General features: G+C 43.0%; 1 long non-coding RNA gene across 1 annotated transcript in view; it reads right to left on the bottom strand.

Moving 5' to 3' along the window:
* Window positions 1-16,241, bottom strand: part of LOC131517333 (uncharacterized) — a 69,961-nt gene that overhangs the window by 17,472 nt on the left and 36,248 nt on the right. Inside the window, exon 3 of the long non-coding RNA XR_009264528.1 lies at window positions 9,543-9,673. This is a non-coding gene — a long non-coding RNA (uncharacterized LOC131517333). The remainder of the gene's footprint in view (window positions 1-9,542; window positions 9,674-16,241) is intronic.

Raw genomic sequence — 16,241 nt, 5'->3', positions numbered from 1 at the left:
GCTGGCCAGGGACTAGTTATGAGATTCCACCACCTCCTAAACCATTGTAAACAACAAGACTGGTGTTTTGTTTTTTATCAACTAGGTTCTCATCTGAAAAGCAGTTTCTGACTGTGTTCCTCCAAGAGACCAAAGTCCTGTCCTGAAACCCAGACCAGTGATACGCACCCCGTCAACTGCTCCTCAGGGCACTGGCAGCTAGGGATCCAGAGTGACTTTGTTAGCTGGAGTGTTTGTTTGCTTGCTTGTTTGTTCCACACTGCTTGCTGGGACAGAGACTAATCATAGAACATAGATAGGCCACAAGCCAAGTCTCTTGGCTGCTTCTCTCTTTGTCCTGGTTGCTAGGAATCCAAAAAATAATTTTATATTTGATTACTGTAGCTTTACTTTAGCAGCAATTGAGCAAAAATTTTCTTTGTATATTTTCATCTATTTATTGAGCCAGTGAACCTCTTGTCTATCCACTTTGGAATATGACTATATAAAAAACTGAATCTTTACCATCAAAAGCCGATAGTCCAGCATGAATGCAAGGCATCAAATAAGTTGTAACTGGTATAAAGGCCGAGGGCAGACACCCCTCCCCCAAATTGGGCCACTTTGGCATAAAGATTATTTTGAATTAAAAAGCAATCAAGGGGCGCCTGGGTGGCTCAGTCGGCTGAGCATCTGACGCTTGATTTTGGCTCAGGCCATGATCCCAGAGTTGTGGGATCGAACCTCACGTCAGGATCCATGCTGGGTGTGGAGATTTTCTCTCTCTCCCTTTGTTCTTCTTCCCTGCTTACTCTCTCTTATTCTTAAGAATAAATAAGTAAATAAATAATTATTTTTTTAAAAAAGAATAAAAATAAAAGCAATCAAAACCCAGCAGATTCAGAGAAGTTCCTTATCTCCCCAACTGCCTATAACATTTTATTTATTTATTTTATTTTTTTTTTTTTAATTTTTTTTTTCAACATTTTTTATTTTATTTTTGGGACAGAGAGAGACAGAGCATGAACGGGGGAGGGGCAGAGAGAGAGGGAGACACAGAATCGGAAACAGGGTCCAGGCTCCGAGCCATCAGCCCAGAGCCTGACGCGGGGCTCGAACTCACGGACCGCGAGATCGTGACCTGGCTGAAGTCGGACGCTTAACCGACTGCGCCACCCAGGCGCCCCGCCTATAACATTTTAGATAGAGGACCTGCTCTAGGAAGAGATCTATTACCATAGATGGCTACATTATACTATGAACTAGGTATGGTAGACAGGGAGGAATTTAGCAAATCTTGTTTTATCTCAGTCCTCTATGTCCCGTTGTTTCTGGGGGACCCGCAAACATTTGTTTACCAAACATTTACTCTTTTTCATCTTCCTGTGAATTGCATTACTTCCCTTTGAAGTCCCAGACCCTTATCTTCTTCATCTTAGTTCAAAATGATATATACCTCGTTTTGCCTGTCTACAATTTTCACATCTGTGTGGAGTCCCCATACGTACAAAATTAAAATTTATTTTCTCCTGTTAATCTGTCTCATGTCAATTCTTAGTCCAGCTAGAAGGTCCTTGAAAGGGACAGGAGACATGGAGAACACCTAAATACTCATCTTCGTTCCTGGATTACCGAGAAGTCACATACACCAAACCACTGTCCTCAGTAAAAATCCCAGGCCCCAAGCAAAGACCAAGACTCTCTTTCCTCTCCTTTCTTAGTCTCTCATGCTCCTATACTCTCTGTCTTCAATAAACCACTCTCGCTTCCTTTCAGCTGCGTTTGATTTCCATCCTGTTGGAAGCCAAGGCACCCTCTTGGCAGGTCCTGCAGGACCCACCTCTGGGTCCTCAGTCCCAGCCAGCCTGCATCACCAACTTTCAAAAAGAATGTGAAATGATGTATCATTGGAGTATTTGCTAGAATTTCTGAGCTGGGGTTTCACTGATACCACTAGTGACTTATCAAGTGGACTCTTAAGTGTCATAGAAGCTGATTTAATATAAAAGGAGAGAACATGGAGGCGATAACTAGTGCAAATCCTTATCCAGTCTAAAATGAAAAGAAGAAAGAAAAGAGGATTACTGGCAGGGGCCAGGCAAGCTGCATGCATGACTGAACCAGGTAAAGCTGGGACACGGAGAACTGGAAAAGACATGCTCCAACAAATGTCTGCCAGACAGGAATGAGGGCCTAGTGTGGCCAGAGTGTCCCAATGTATAAGAGAAGCTAGAATCTAGAATTTTATATTGAAAAAATTTTAATGTTTATTCGTCTTTGAGAGAGAAAGAGAGAGATGTGAGCAGGGGAGGGGCAGAGAGAGAGGCAGACACAAAACCTGAAGCAGGTTCCAGGCTCTGAGCTGTCAGCAGAGATCCAGGCGGGGCTCAAACCCATGAACTGCAAGATCATGACCTGAGCCGAAGTTGGACGCTTAACCGACTGAGCCACCCAGGTGCTCCTGAAATTCTCAATTTTTAACGTCAAATAACTGAAATTTTTTTTGATTGTGCAAGCTGAATAAAATGCCTCTGCTTTTTTATGATCTTTAATTTAGACTGCCTTTTATGATGACTTTCTAAGCATGGATTCATCGACTGAAGCCAACTAGATCTTGTTGTTTCTCCCATATAAATCATCTCTCCCTCATCCTACTGATGGGGTTTTGGAGTCGTGATGGGGGTTCAGAGCAGATGGCCAAGAATTCTTGAACATGTCTTTGGTGCATAAAAGATGATTTTATTAAAGCGTGGGGATAGGACCCAGGGGCAGAAATAGCTGCACTAGTGTTGTAAAGAGTGGTTAAATACTATGAAGTTGGGGGAGATAAAGTCAAGAGGAAGTTTCTTAAAGGGATTTCCACATGCTAAAGAAGACTCACAGATTACTGGAGTCCTCACTATTGTCAAACTAAAGTTGTTTTTCCCTCTAGCAAAGAATTATCATTAAGACAGTAGGGAGTTCCTGGAGATTAGGCTATTGATAAGGTGGCCTTTTTTCTTGTAATTTACTAAGACATTTGCAAACTGATGGAGACTCAGGTCAAGCTTGACTGTGACCTCTATCAGTTAACCATTGGTTTTCCTTCCTTTCCTTTGTCCTCGGGCAGCCAGGAGTAACTGAGGAATATCACACATATCCCACCTGGGCGGTGGGGGTGGAGCATGTCTATGGAGGAGGGCTGGGGGGGAGGTGTTGTCGCTCATGCCTTGCCCTCAGTTTGCCTTATGCTCCCTCATCACTACCACCAACCTTCAATCCCATCCCTATTCACTTGCTTCTAGTATCAAAAAAAGGTCTAGATGAGACAGAAGTAAGTTAAGAGGCATTTCAGTCTCTCTCTCCCCAGAGAAGTTTTCTTTACAGAGGGAAGTAGAATTGGTGAAATGCAAGGGTTTGGGGCTTCTTTGTTTTATTTTGTTTTTTTAATTTTTCTTTTCTTCCCCTGAAGTAGTCTACAGACTAAAACATTATCCCAGAATTTCTTCCCTTTCTAGAAAATGGTCTACCTAGAAAAAAATAATGCAGATTTTTTTTTTTTTACTACTGCTAAATCCATGCTTCTGTGATATTGTCATATTGTACAACTCCCTGCCAGTTGATAACTGAATATAGAATGATACTTAAACACACAGTAACAAAGATACTGCTCCATAGTTTATACCAGCTGTCCTAAGAGTTGTTTCAATATCACAGGGACTGTGCTCTACCTTCAGGCAACTAGGTATTCAAAATGTAAGATTATAAATTCTCCTGGAAAACAATTCCACTCTTCAGATATTTTTGTTCACACATGAGTTAGGTAATACTCATGAAGGAGCATAAGGCAAGCTGAGGGCAAGGCACCAAGCTCACAACCCCCCCCCCCCCCCCCACCAAAAGGATATGTGTGATATTCCTTAGGCACTCCAGACTGCCCAAGAACAAAGGAAAGGACAGAAAACAAATGGTTGAACTGATAGAGATCACAGGACCTGAGTCTCCATCAGTTTACAAATATCTTAGGGAATTACAAGAAAAAGGTAGGCAATCTTATCAATAGCCTAATCTCCAGGAACTCCCTACTGTCTTAATGATAAGGCCTCCAGTAATCTGTGAGTCTTCTTTAGCATATGGAAATCCCTTTAAGAAATTTCCTCTTGACTTTATCTCCCCCAACTCCACAGTATATAACCAGTCACTCTTCACACCCCCAGTGCAGCTCTTTCTGCCCCTGGGTCTTATCCCCGTGTTTTAGTTGCTTTAATCAGCTCTGGACCCCCATTACTCCAAAACCCCATCAGTACTAACAGCAGATATAACTATAAGACAGTTATCTATTTACTAAAGATGCAAAATAAATTTGATATTTTATGGCAATCCTGAATAAATCCAGATATAGTTAGAATACATTGTTTTTCAAATCTTGTTTTTTCATTAGTCTTTTTTTTTTAAGATTTTATTTTGAAGTAATAACTACTTTTTTTTCAAAACATTTTTTAAAAATGTTTTTATTTATTTTTGAGACACAGAGAGACAGAACATGAGCAGGGGAGCGGCAGAGAGAGAGGGAGACACAGAATCTGAAGCAGGCTCCAGGCTCTGAGCTGTCAGCACAGAGCCCGACGTGGGGCTTAAACTCACGGAGTGTGAGATCATGACCTGAGCTGAAGTCGGACGCTTAACCGACTGAGCCACCCAGGCACCCCAGTAATAACTACTTCTAAAGCAGGACTCAACTCATCACCCTCAGATTAAGGGTCACATGCTCCACTGACTGAACCAGACAGGTGCCCCCTCCCCCCACCTTTTTAAAGATGTTAGTATTTTCTCACTAGTCTTAAATCGACTCAACTATTATTGCTAGAATTTCATATCTCTTCTTGTTTTTTAAAAGCCTATTGATGAAGTTTGGGGGTGATGGTAGGGTAGTCTGGAACTGACAGCCAAGAAAGAATTCTTGAAGACGTCTTTGGTGCAAAAAGGTGATTTTATTAAAGCGCTGGGATAGGACCCATGGGCCAAAGAGCTGCACTGGGGTCATGACTATATACCGTCAGGTTGGCAGGGAGTCAGGGATGGAATAAGTCTCTAAGGTGTTTTGGAAGCAAGGTTTCCAGGACCTTGAGGTAGGGGAAATACCAATTATTACTGTTTCATGAAGCCTCAGTCATGAGACCCTTCAGATGTATATCAGGAGGACTTAAGCTTGGAGTACGATTGCCAGCATATTTCTTGGGGCAGTTGAGATACAGGAAGTAGACTTACAGGATCCTGGAGGTTGGGATAAGGTGAAGCTAAGATTCTCTTTTGCCCCAGCAAAAGTATCATCATCTAGGCAGCTGAGCTCCTAGAAGGAGGTCACTTTGCCCAGTTTCAAGGACTTGTCAATGGGCCATAGCCAGTAAGGGAATTTAACTTTTCATTTGCCTTAGTTTCCCACATCACCCTGGCAAGCACTTAAACCCCTTTCCTTTGTTCCTGGGTAGCCAGGAGTGTCTGAGGACTATCACACATATCCCACCTGGGTGTGGCGGGGGTTGCTGTTAGCCTGTATTTTGCCCTCAGCTTGCCTCATGCTCCCTCATAACTACCACATCTGACTGTGAATATGAGAAATTTTAGCAAGGAGATATAATATGTGTTCCTCTCTTTTCTCTAGTTGCTTGCTCTCAGGTCCAGCCCTTGCCCTTTCCCTTCTGTGCTCTTTATCACAAGAGATCACTTTTCCCAAACCTGCTCACCCTGTATCTCCCCCCATAAGTTTGGCCATTGAGGAGCACTGGTGAGTGTTCGGAGGAGGGAGGGGACAGGCAGAGATTTCTTCCCTCCCATCTCTGGCAGGGGATGTCTCCATGGTGGCTCAAGCTCCCATGGAGCAGCCCCTCCCTCCAGGGCCCTGGCTCCAGCCCCCACGGGCAGCCCCAGCTTCGGGCTCTGATGGCACCGTTTCTTCCCAAAGTCCCCTCTGCACTAGAGGAGGGAGCGGCCTCTTGCTGTGCTACCTCTGAGTTGCTTCACTGTCCGCAGGGCTTCTCAGCCTCAGGTGTTCAATCACCTGTGTAACCAATTCCTTGCATTAAATCCTCTCTTTCAAACAGCGGTTTCTATTTTTCTGCCTAGACCCTCACTGATACAAACACAGTGGAACTCTTTGTAAATATTCCTCTAAGGCTTCAGGTATATGTCATTAATCCAATGTGTACACTAGCATGTCAGTTTTAACTATGAGCAGACATGCCCAGATTTAGTCGTATTTTCTACCTACAGCAGCTATCCCTCCAATTTTTATCACCCTGGTCTGATGCCAGAGAGTCCCATTTTGCAAATTCATTTTGAGTTACCTATACTGCCTTCCTTCAAAAATATTTTGGGAAGACCAAAGCTTAGCATTTGGTCATAAACCTGTATTTCAGCCAAATCAAACTATGATTCAGGAGTTAAAAACAGGTTTTAAATAGCCTCTAAAGCTACGCATATTGCTTCTTTACAGAAGGGTTCAAGGGGAAAAACCGTTTTGTAAGCTTCAAGAGCCTTTTTGTTTCACATCATTTTCCTCCAACGTTTAATTTTAAACCTACAAAAAAGGGATATAATAGTATGATAAATCTACATATAATCTTTGCCTGCATTCACCACTTGATAGCATTTGAGCAATTTGCTTTTTTCTCTCTCTGAACCGTTCGAAAGTAAGTCGGAGGCACTGTGACATTTCACTGCTAAAGAATTCAGCATGTATTCTCCAAAACCACAATGCCATATTCATGCCCAAGAACTCGAACAATGTAGTCCATTCTAACTTCCGGAATGTACCAAAAATGTGGTTGATAGCTCCCCACCCCCCCCCAATAAATCTTTAAAAAGGAAGAATTACGCTAATGCAGCTAATTGGCTGACACAAAAGAATGATGCACAAATGTGTGTGTCAGGTCACTTATGTCACGTACATATTTGTATATCCAGTGAGCAGAGAAAAGTTAAATCAGCTAATTTTGCTTCTCCTAAATAATTTTGATGAAAACTCTAAACATCAAGGTATCACTGCTGATTCATTTAACTTCCATCTGGAGATAATCTACTCCATATGTTTACACTATGAATCTGGACAAACAAAACCGATGTGTTTTTCTTTTAGTTTTACCTCCCTGACCCTTTCTTTGTAGGCTTTGACCTAACATTGATTGGTCTATTAACTATACATTTAACAGTGATACACCTTACTCAGTATTTTCTTGCATCAGTGCAAGAAGGTTCCTTGCACTTCAGAGACAAGATATTTTTCCCTCTGTAGATGGGTCAATATTAATTTCCCATCCTGTAACTGGCATTCTTGTGAAAATATGGAGACTATTTAGATTGGAAATGTCTTTTGAGCTCCTGCTTAAATTCCTTGAACTATTTGCTTATTCTGGATGAAGAGTGTCCTAGACGGCGAAAAGAAGCAGCCAAAACCTCTTCTAATGTCAGCTGGTGGCGTTTGTTTTTACACAATGACAGCTCTCTAGATTGCACATTAACGTGAGTCTTAGATGTGGCCTATCCTTGCTCTGGCAACATCTAGTTTATAGGCTGTGCCTGATTGTTTCATTGATATTTCCCGCTTTTCCCATAAAATTCTGTAGGGGCCAAGGACAGGCTGCCCCAAGGTGGGCCACTTGGGCATCAAGATTACTCTAAATTAAAAGCAATCAAAACCCAGCAGGTTCAGGAAAAGCTCTTTATCTCCCCTTCAACTGCCTAAATTTACATTGGACAGGAGAGCCTGTACCAGGAATAGAGCTAGGAACGGAGATTCTTCTTTACCTGAGAAACGTATTTGCACAACAGGGCAAACTTTGTTTACCACAATCTCTTCTCACCTTCCTGCTATTAGCCTTCCTCCCCTTTGGATCTCTAGACCCCTACTCCTCTCTTCACCTCAGGATGTCACAAATAAGCTTCCTGTTGCCTGACTCTCTTTGGAATTTCATGTGTGTGCACTCCCCACAGATAGGAAGTAAATTTGATTTTCTCCTGTTAATCGGCCGGTCTCAGGTAAATTTAATTCTTGATGGTCCAGCTATCAAGAAATTTGGATAGAGGAAAATTTCTTCCTCCTCAATAGTTGGGACTGTTTGGCAAGATACTTGGACTCGTTGCACATGGCTTGTCCCTGACACAGCTGTAGCGATCCTTGGGAAATCTGGCAAACAGCCAGCAGAAGGTAAGATTTCTTACCATGTTGGTCTCCTGAGATCTCTATCTGTGGAGTCCTGTGGAGTGGAGTGAGAGTAATCAGCGTTCTTTTTCTTTCTTAATTTAGATTAGCAGGAGAAAAATACCTGTGGAACTAGTTCCTCAGGTTTAGCAACTCTTGGGAAATTTGGTGGAATACTGATCAATTTCCTCTCCCAGATAAGTCTTTTTGTTTTTCCTTGTCCATGTCTTTTATGTCATTTGTCATAGAAACTTTGCTGTGGGTTCATGGGCACATGAGGTAAAGGCTGCTGCCAAGGGACATCTTGGAAGCCCAAGCCACGGGTAAGCACGGGTAGAGTACTTTCCCAGCTGTTAGAACACTGACCACCTAACTTGAAGACTCCCATGTTAGGATAAGTTAGTCGTGGAATGGATTAGATTGACACTAGGTCACCTGCCAACCTCAAAATTTCCGTGCAGCCTGGTGCACTGTAAAACAGCACACAATACCCAACCCCATAGTACACCCTTCCCAGGTATTAGTTTGGTTACAGGAGATCCAAGGCTGCTTAGAGCTGCTAATGTGCATATAAGAAAAAGTGGATGAGATTTTTCCCTTTCATTTTGTTCGATGCCCTAAGAGTTTGTCTTTGTGACCAGTGATAACCATGAGGGAGCCTGGGGTAAGCTGAGGGCAAAATATAGGCCGGCACGCCCCCACCCCCCAGGAGGAATATTCTGACACTCCTGGCTACCCAAGAACAAAGGAAAGAGGTTTAAGTGCTCGCCATGGTAATATGAGAAACTAAGGCAAATGAAAAATTAAATTCTCTTACTGCCTGCAGCCCATTGACAAATCCTTGAAACTGGCAAAGTAACTTCCCTCAAGGAGCTCAGCTACCTGATGATGACACTTTGCTAGAAGCAAAAGAGAGCCTTGGCTTAACATAGTCCCAGCCTCCAGATCCTGTAAGTCTACCTCCTTTATCTCAACTGCCCCAAGATATATGCTGGCAATTATGCTCTAAGTTTATGGCCCCTGATAAACATCTGAAGGGTCTCATGACTGAGGTTTTATTAAATGGTAATAAATGGCGTTTCCCTAGGAACAGCTAGCCCCCCTCAAGCTCCTGGAAACCTTGCTTCCAGAGTTCCTTGGAGACTTACTCTATCCCTGACCCCTCCCAACCTGAGAGTATACAATGACTCCCCGTCTTGACCCAGTGCAGCTCTTCCTGCCCATGGGTCCTGTCCCCAGACTCTAATAAAATTACCCTTTTGCACCAAAGATGTCTTCAAGAATTCTCTCTTGTCCATAGGCTCTGGGCTCCATGAACCCCACCATCACCCCAAAACTTCATCAATAATATTCTTTTTGGTTTCCACCATCCAGAAGATGCACTTACCAGGGTGCACTTTGCAGGCCAGTTGAATAGGGTTCTCAGTCTCTGGACATGCCAGCTCTTAGGGGTGTTTGTCATGAGAGGTCACAGGCCATAAGTTCCTTTGTTCTCTCAGCCTTCATTGCTTGTCAGTGCTGGAAAGTCCCATTCCAGTAGTGGAAGCAGAGAGTTAGAGGTTCCCAGAAAAAGAAAGATGAGTCATAACTCTCATGACCTAAGACAAGCCATTTTAGGCACCCAGCTATCTTCCGTGATTCTTATATGCCCTACCAGCTCTTCCTAGAGGGTGTCAGAATTCTAAATAAATGCAAAAACCTCAGTTGTTAAGGATTTTAAAGGAACAAAAGGAATGCAAAAATGAATAATCTCTACCAGGCCAGGAGATAGCCTAACCATATCAGAGACAATAAATCAGTGGTAACCACCCCCCACCCCCCCACCTCAAAGGTAAGCAAGACCCCCTGCAGTCCTTACCTGAGACAGTTGACAAGTTAACTGACAGTTGACAGTTACCTTTGCCTCCTTATAACGTTAAGGCCTCAGTCCCAGGAGGAGCAGAAGCTTCACTACCATGACCCAGTATGTACATACAGGCATGTTTTCCAAGTACGCCTGTGCAAACTCATGCCCACTTTAAAGACAATGGCGAAGCTCCCCTTCATGAATATGCATCCTAAACCCTAAATAAAAAGAACCCACTCAAGGTGCGGGCAGCACCTGGGTGCTCAATTAGGCATCCAACTCTTGATTTCAGCTCACGTCATGATCTCATGGTTGGTGAGTTCAAGCCCCGAGTCAGGCTCTGTGCTGACTCTCTCTCTCCCTCTCTCTCTCTCTGCCCCTCCCCTGCTCGTGCTTGCTCTCTCTCTCTCTCTCTCTCTCTCTCTCTCAAAAATAAATAAATGAGGGACACCTGAGTGGCTCAGTCAGTTAAGCGTCCGACTTTGGCTCAGGTCATGATCTCACAGTTTGTGGGTTTGAGCTCCACATCGGGCTCTGTGCCCACAGCTCAGAGCCTGGAGCCTGCTTCAGATTCTGTGTCTCCCTCTCTCTCTGCCCCCCTCCTGCTCACACTCGGTCTCTCTCTCAAAAATAAATAAACATTAAATAAATAAACATTAACAACAAAAAAAGAACCATGCTGAATCCTGCACAGGGAGTCATTTGCTGTGACATTCTTGTTTCCTTGTGTGACTCCACCTGGTGTGCTCTCCACCTGTGACTGACCACGGAGCAAATTCACCTTAGTTCGGGTGCAGCGGCATCTGCCTAGTGTCACAGATTAGCAGGTCTGTGACTGGAGGTGTCTTGCGCTTTCGTGGGCGACCGGAGACACCGCGTTCACTAAGCCATCCTTACCGCCTGTGCAACAGATGCTGTTGCTTTCTTAGACTAATTCTGGTTGTAAACTTTTGGATCGTGGGGTCTGCAGCCCCTGTGCCCTCTCTCTGGATGCCTCTTGCATCTTCGGTTAAGTCATTGAAAGGCTTATTGGTTTGAGTTGCTATTAGGAGATCACACTTGTCAATGGCCAGATGATGAATCCTTTAAATTGGACATATTTAAAATATATATACATCCTTTATAGATAGCTCTCAATTGTCTTCTTAGTATAATGGCCTGCCTTAGGGACTCCTTTGACAAGATAAAAGAACAGACATTAGACTTAAGATAAAAATAAATATGGGGCGTCTGGGTGGCTCAGTCGGTTAAATGTCTCGCTTCAGCTCAGGTCATGATCTCACAGCTTGTGGGTTTGAGCCCCGCATCAGGCTCTGTGCTGACAGCTCAGAGCCTGGAGCCTGCTTTGGATTCTGTGTCTCCTCCTCTCTCTGCCCCTCCCATGCTCATGCTCTGTCTCTCTCTCTCTTTCTCTCTCTCTAAATTAAATAAGCATTTAAAAAAACAAATGTTCACACCCAACGTAAATTCCCCTTCTTAAAATCCAGTTCCATCTGCTTTTGCTAATTTCCCCTTTCCCTAAGAGATTTACAGAGAGCACTCTGGCCAGTCTCTAGGTTCAAAGTATACAGGTAGCTCATGTAAATGCGAAAGCCAGAAAATGAATTTAGCAAAAGCACCCAAGACTGGCAGTAGGCTTGTTTGCTCCTACCTCCTAGGGCTCTGTAACCAGGCTGTGACAGCCTCAGACATTAAAAAAAAAATTAAGAAATTGAAAACAAATTTTAATGCTTATTTATTTATTTTGAGAGAGAGCCAGCAAGTGAGTGAGCAGGGGAGGAGCAGAGACAGAGGGAGAGAGAGAATCCCAAGCAGGTTCCACACTGTCAGCGCAGAGCCCAGCATGGGGCTCCAACTCACGAACCATGAGATCATGACCTGAACCATCAGAGTTGGATGGTTAGGGGCGCCTGGGTGGCTCAGTCGATTAAGCCTCTGACTGTTGATTTGGAAGGCTAATGTTCAGGAGCTCACAGAAGCCAAGGTTGAATTGTGTAACCAGAAAGAAAGAAGGCTTTTGTTAAAATGTTTTATACAGACAAAGGGGTTCAGGACAGGACCCCTCAGAATGTGCCACCTCAGCCTGTGGGTTATTTTGAGTTGAAGGCACTTGAGACTCTATGGCTCAAGAGAAACTTTTGTCCCTCCCTTAACCACACAGAAAATTCTAACTTGGGGGTCTTTCCCAGAAAGAGTTATTAACAGAGATAAATTTTATCTGAGTGGCCATCTGTGTGGCAGGGCGAGCATCTCATTACCAAACATCTGCTCTTATTGCCCTGTGAAGTGCATTCTTTCCTCTGAAATCCCAGGCCTTGAACCCTTTCTCCTTAGTTCAGAGTGACATACACACCTCCTCTTGACTGTCTTTGGAATTTCCATGCCTATGTGGACTCCCCATTCCCATGCCTATTAAATTTGATTTTTTCTTGTTAATATGATTCTTAGTCCAGCTAGAATGACCTCTGAGGACACAGGAATACTTGCTCCCGGACACAAACTTTACATAGGTATAAATCTTTTTATTCCCATTTTAGTTAAAAATCTCCTGATATACAGAAGCAAATTTAGGGGCGCCTGGGTGGCTCAGTCAGTTGACTTTGGCTCAGGTCATGATCTCACAGCTTGTGAGTCTGAGCCGCATGTTGGGTTCTGTGCTGACAGCTCAGAGCCTGAAGCCTGCTTGGGATTCTGTGTCTCCCTCTCTCTCTGCCCCTCCCCTGCTCATGCTCTGTCTCTCAAATAAATAAAAACATTAAAAAAACAATTAAAACAAAAAAGAAACAAATTTAGTTTAAAAGGTAGGCCAGCCTCTTGATATTCAGGCTGTTACCAGTTCTTTGGAGAATTAGAAACAACTGTCTTTGTTTTACAAATCTCTACAAAACCAGAAATGCAAGTATAGAAGCAGGTCAAAGCCCACCTATGTTTACCAATCTCCAAACTTCACCTATTCCTCTCAAAATGCTTGTAGATAGTATAAAAGATCAGGATATTGGAACAAAATTGTCCTGTATTTAAGGAAAGGAAGGTAAACTTTATTTATTTTTTTTTTTTTTTGGGGGGACAGAGAGAGACAGAGCATGAACGGGGGAGGGGCAGAGAGAGAGGGAGACACAGAATCGGAAACAGGCTCCAGGCTCCGAGCCATCAGCCCAGAGCCTGACGCGGGGCTCGAACTCACGGACCGCGAGATCGTGACCTGGCTGAAGTCGGACGCTTAACCGACTGCGCCACCCAGGCGCCCCGGAAGGTAAACTTTAAATAGCAATTACCCTGAAGCTCAAGAAAAAACAAAGTTTTTACATTCTTTCTCTGTCCCTTGAAATAAAAAATCTGATCATGTCTTTGAAACATAAATAAAGTGGGGCACCTGGGTGTCTCAGTTGGTTAAGCGTCTGACTTCGGCTCAGGTCATGATCTCACAGCTCCTGAGTTCAAGCCCTGCGTCGGGCTCAGGGCTGACAGCTCAGAGCCCAGAGCTCACTTCGGATTCTGTGTCTCCCTCTCTCTCTGCTCCTTCCCAGATCAATCTCTGTCTCTCTCTCTCCTTCAAAAATAAATAAAAACATTAAAAGAAACAAAAAAAAGAAATGTAAATAAAGCCCACAACCACCTGCCTGAAGAAAAAAAAAATGGAGGGGGTGGGGAAAGACCTTTTAAAAATACAAACTGCTAAAAGGGCTTTTTTTTTTTTTTTTTTTTTTTTTTTTGCCAAAGCTCTGGCACTTCTGGTAAGAGGCTAAGATGTCCTAAAAAGTCCACCTTGGAGAAAACTTGTGTACATGCTCTATGTGTTTATGATGTAAATTTCCTTTTTTTTTTTTTATCATAGAGAGACAGCAAGTACGAGCAGGGGAGAGGGCAGAGGGAGAGATATGGGGCTCGATCCCACGACTCTAGGATCATGACCTGAAATGAAATCAAGAGTTGGATGGATGCTCAACCAACTGAGCCACCCAGGCAGCCCCTATGATGTAAATTTTCTACCCTCATCTTCTCTAGGACCTAAAAGCCACTCTGTTTTGTGTGTTTTTTTTTTAACATTTTTATTTTTGAGAGAGAGAATGCACCGTGTGCACATGTAAGTGGGGGAGGGGCAGAGAGAGGGGGAGACAGAGGACCTGAAGCAGGCTCTGTGCTGATATCAGAGAGCACAACATGGGGCTCAAACCCATGAACCTCCAGATCATGACCCAAGCCAAAGTCAGATGCTTAACCAACTGAGCCACCCACCAGACACCCTGAGCAACTCTTTGAAATACAAATTTTAGGGAAAAGTTTTCCATCGGGGAAGGGGGGACAGGGGGGAAAACGGAGATATTTGGAAATGGGGCCTATAGTGTCCTCGCCACAAATGTTAGTAAAAAACAAAAGCTGTAAGATTTTTGTTTGCATGTGTCTATTTGTGTGTTCATATGTGTTGTAAATGTGAGATATTTTCTCTACCTCCAGATAGTATTGCTAAAATTAATTTGTAAAAGAGCTCCATTAGGGTTAAGCATCTGAATCTTGATTTCAGCTCAGGTCATGATCTCAGTTGGTGAGTTCAAGTGCTGCGCTGGGCTCTTCGATGACAGCACGGAGCCTGCTTGGGATCCTCTCTCTCTGCCCTTCCCCTGTTTTCTCTCTCTCTCTCAAAATAAATAAATAAACTTAAAAAAATAAAAAGAATGGGTACTGCATTCAAAAAAAGAAGAGCTCTATTTAGTTGTTTTGAAGGCAAGGACTTACAAGAATTGGGCATTTTAAAACTCAGAAAAATAGAAACTAATGTTTTTCAAGTTCATGTGATCTCAGAAAACATTCAATATTAAAGCTATCTTATTAATTTATTTATTTAAATTTAAATCAAAGTTAGTTGACATATAGTGTAATAATGATTTCGAGAATAGAATTTAGTGATTCATTACTTACATAGAACACCCAGTGCTCATCCCAACAAGTGTGCTCCTTAATGCCCCTTGCCCATTTAGCCCATCCCCCCCACTCACAACCTCGCCAGCAGCCCTTAGTCTGTTCTCTGTATTTAAGAGTCTCTTATGGTTTGCCTCCCTTTCTGTTTTTATATTCTTTTTGCTTCCCTCTCCCTATATTCATCTGTTGTGTTTCTTAAATTCCACATATGAGAGAAATCATATGATATGTATTTCTCTGACTTCACTTATTTCGCTTAGGATAATACACTCTAGTTCCATCCACATTGCTGCAAATGGCAAGATTTCACTCTTTTTAATTGCCAAGTAATATTCCATTGTATATACCTTTATCTATAGATATAGATATACACACACCACATCTTCTGCATCCATTCATCAGTAGGTGAACATTTGGGCTCTTTCCATACTTTGGCTATTGTTGATAGCGCTGCAATAAACATTGGGGTACATAGGCCCCTTCGAATCAGCACTTCCATATCCTTTGGATAAGTACCTAGTAGTGATATTAAAGTATTTTAAGTTTGGCTTATTTAGATATGTCTTTAGAGTAATCAGCATTAAATATAAAACTTCTATTCTGCCTGTATTTATCGAAAGTCAAGTAAGTTCATTTTTTTTTTTTTTTTTTTTAATTTTTTTCAACGTTTTTTATTTATTTTTGGGACAGAGAGAGACAGAGCATGAACGGGGAAGGGGCAGAGAGAGAGGGAGACACACAGAATTGGAAACAGGCTCCAGGCTCCGAGCCATCAGCCCAGAGCCTGACGCGGGGCTCGAACTCACAGACCGCGAGATCGTGACCTGGCTGAAGTCGGACGCTTAACCGACTGCGCCACCCAGGCGCCCCGAAAGTTCATTTTTTGTAACTGAACTAATGTGAGTTCACTCCTTGGTGAGTTACAGATAGAAACTATACAGGTGGAGTTGTCGCAAAAAGGAAACTTTATTTGCAGCAAATAAGGGGATCACAGGGAATAACTTCCAAAGCTGTGACTCCCTGCATGAAGTTGGATAAGTTCCTTTTATTTAGGTTAGGACTAATATTTAGATAGGAAAGACTTGTTATCATATGTAGAGGCAGGCATAAGGTTCCCATGCATCTTAAGGAAACATGTCTATACACACATTGTATGTTATGTAAATGAAGCTTGGGTTCCTCTTGTGTTCCTCCTTAGGTGGAGATTTTAGTACTATAACAAGGGCAAGAAAGTTGTCGATCATTCTGGAGGTCACTCCAGAGGGTTCAAAAGGGTCTGAGTGGTCTGGGCTGTTGGAATTCTTTGTCCTGGCAGCTGTTATT

The sequence above is a fragment of the Neofelis nebulosa genome, chromosome 7 (genome assembly GCF_028018385.1).
Source record: "Neofelis nebulosa isolate mNeoNeb1 chromosome 7, mNeoNeb1.pri, whole genome shotgun sequence".
Taxonomy (NCBI): Eukaryota; Metazoa; Chordata; class Mammalia; order Carnivora; family Felidae; genus Neofelis; species Neofelis nebulosa.
Note: the sequence above shows the minus strand (reverse complement) of the source record. Positions and strands in the feature narration are given on the sequence as shown.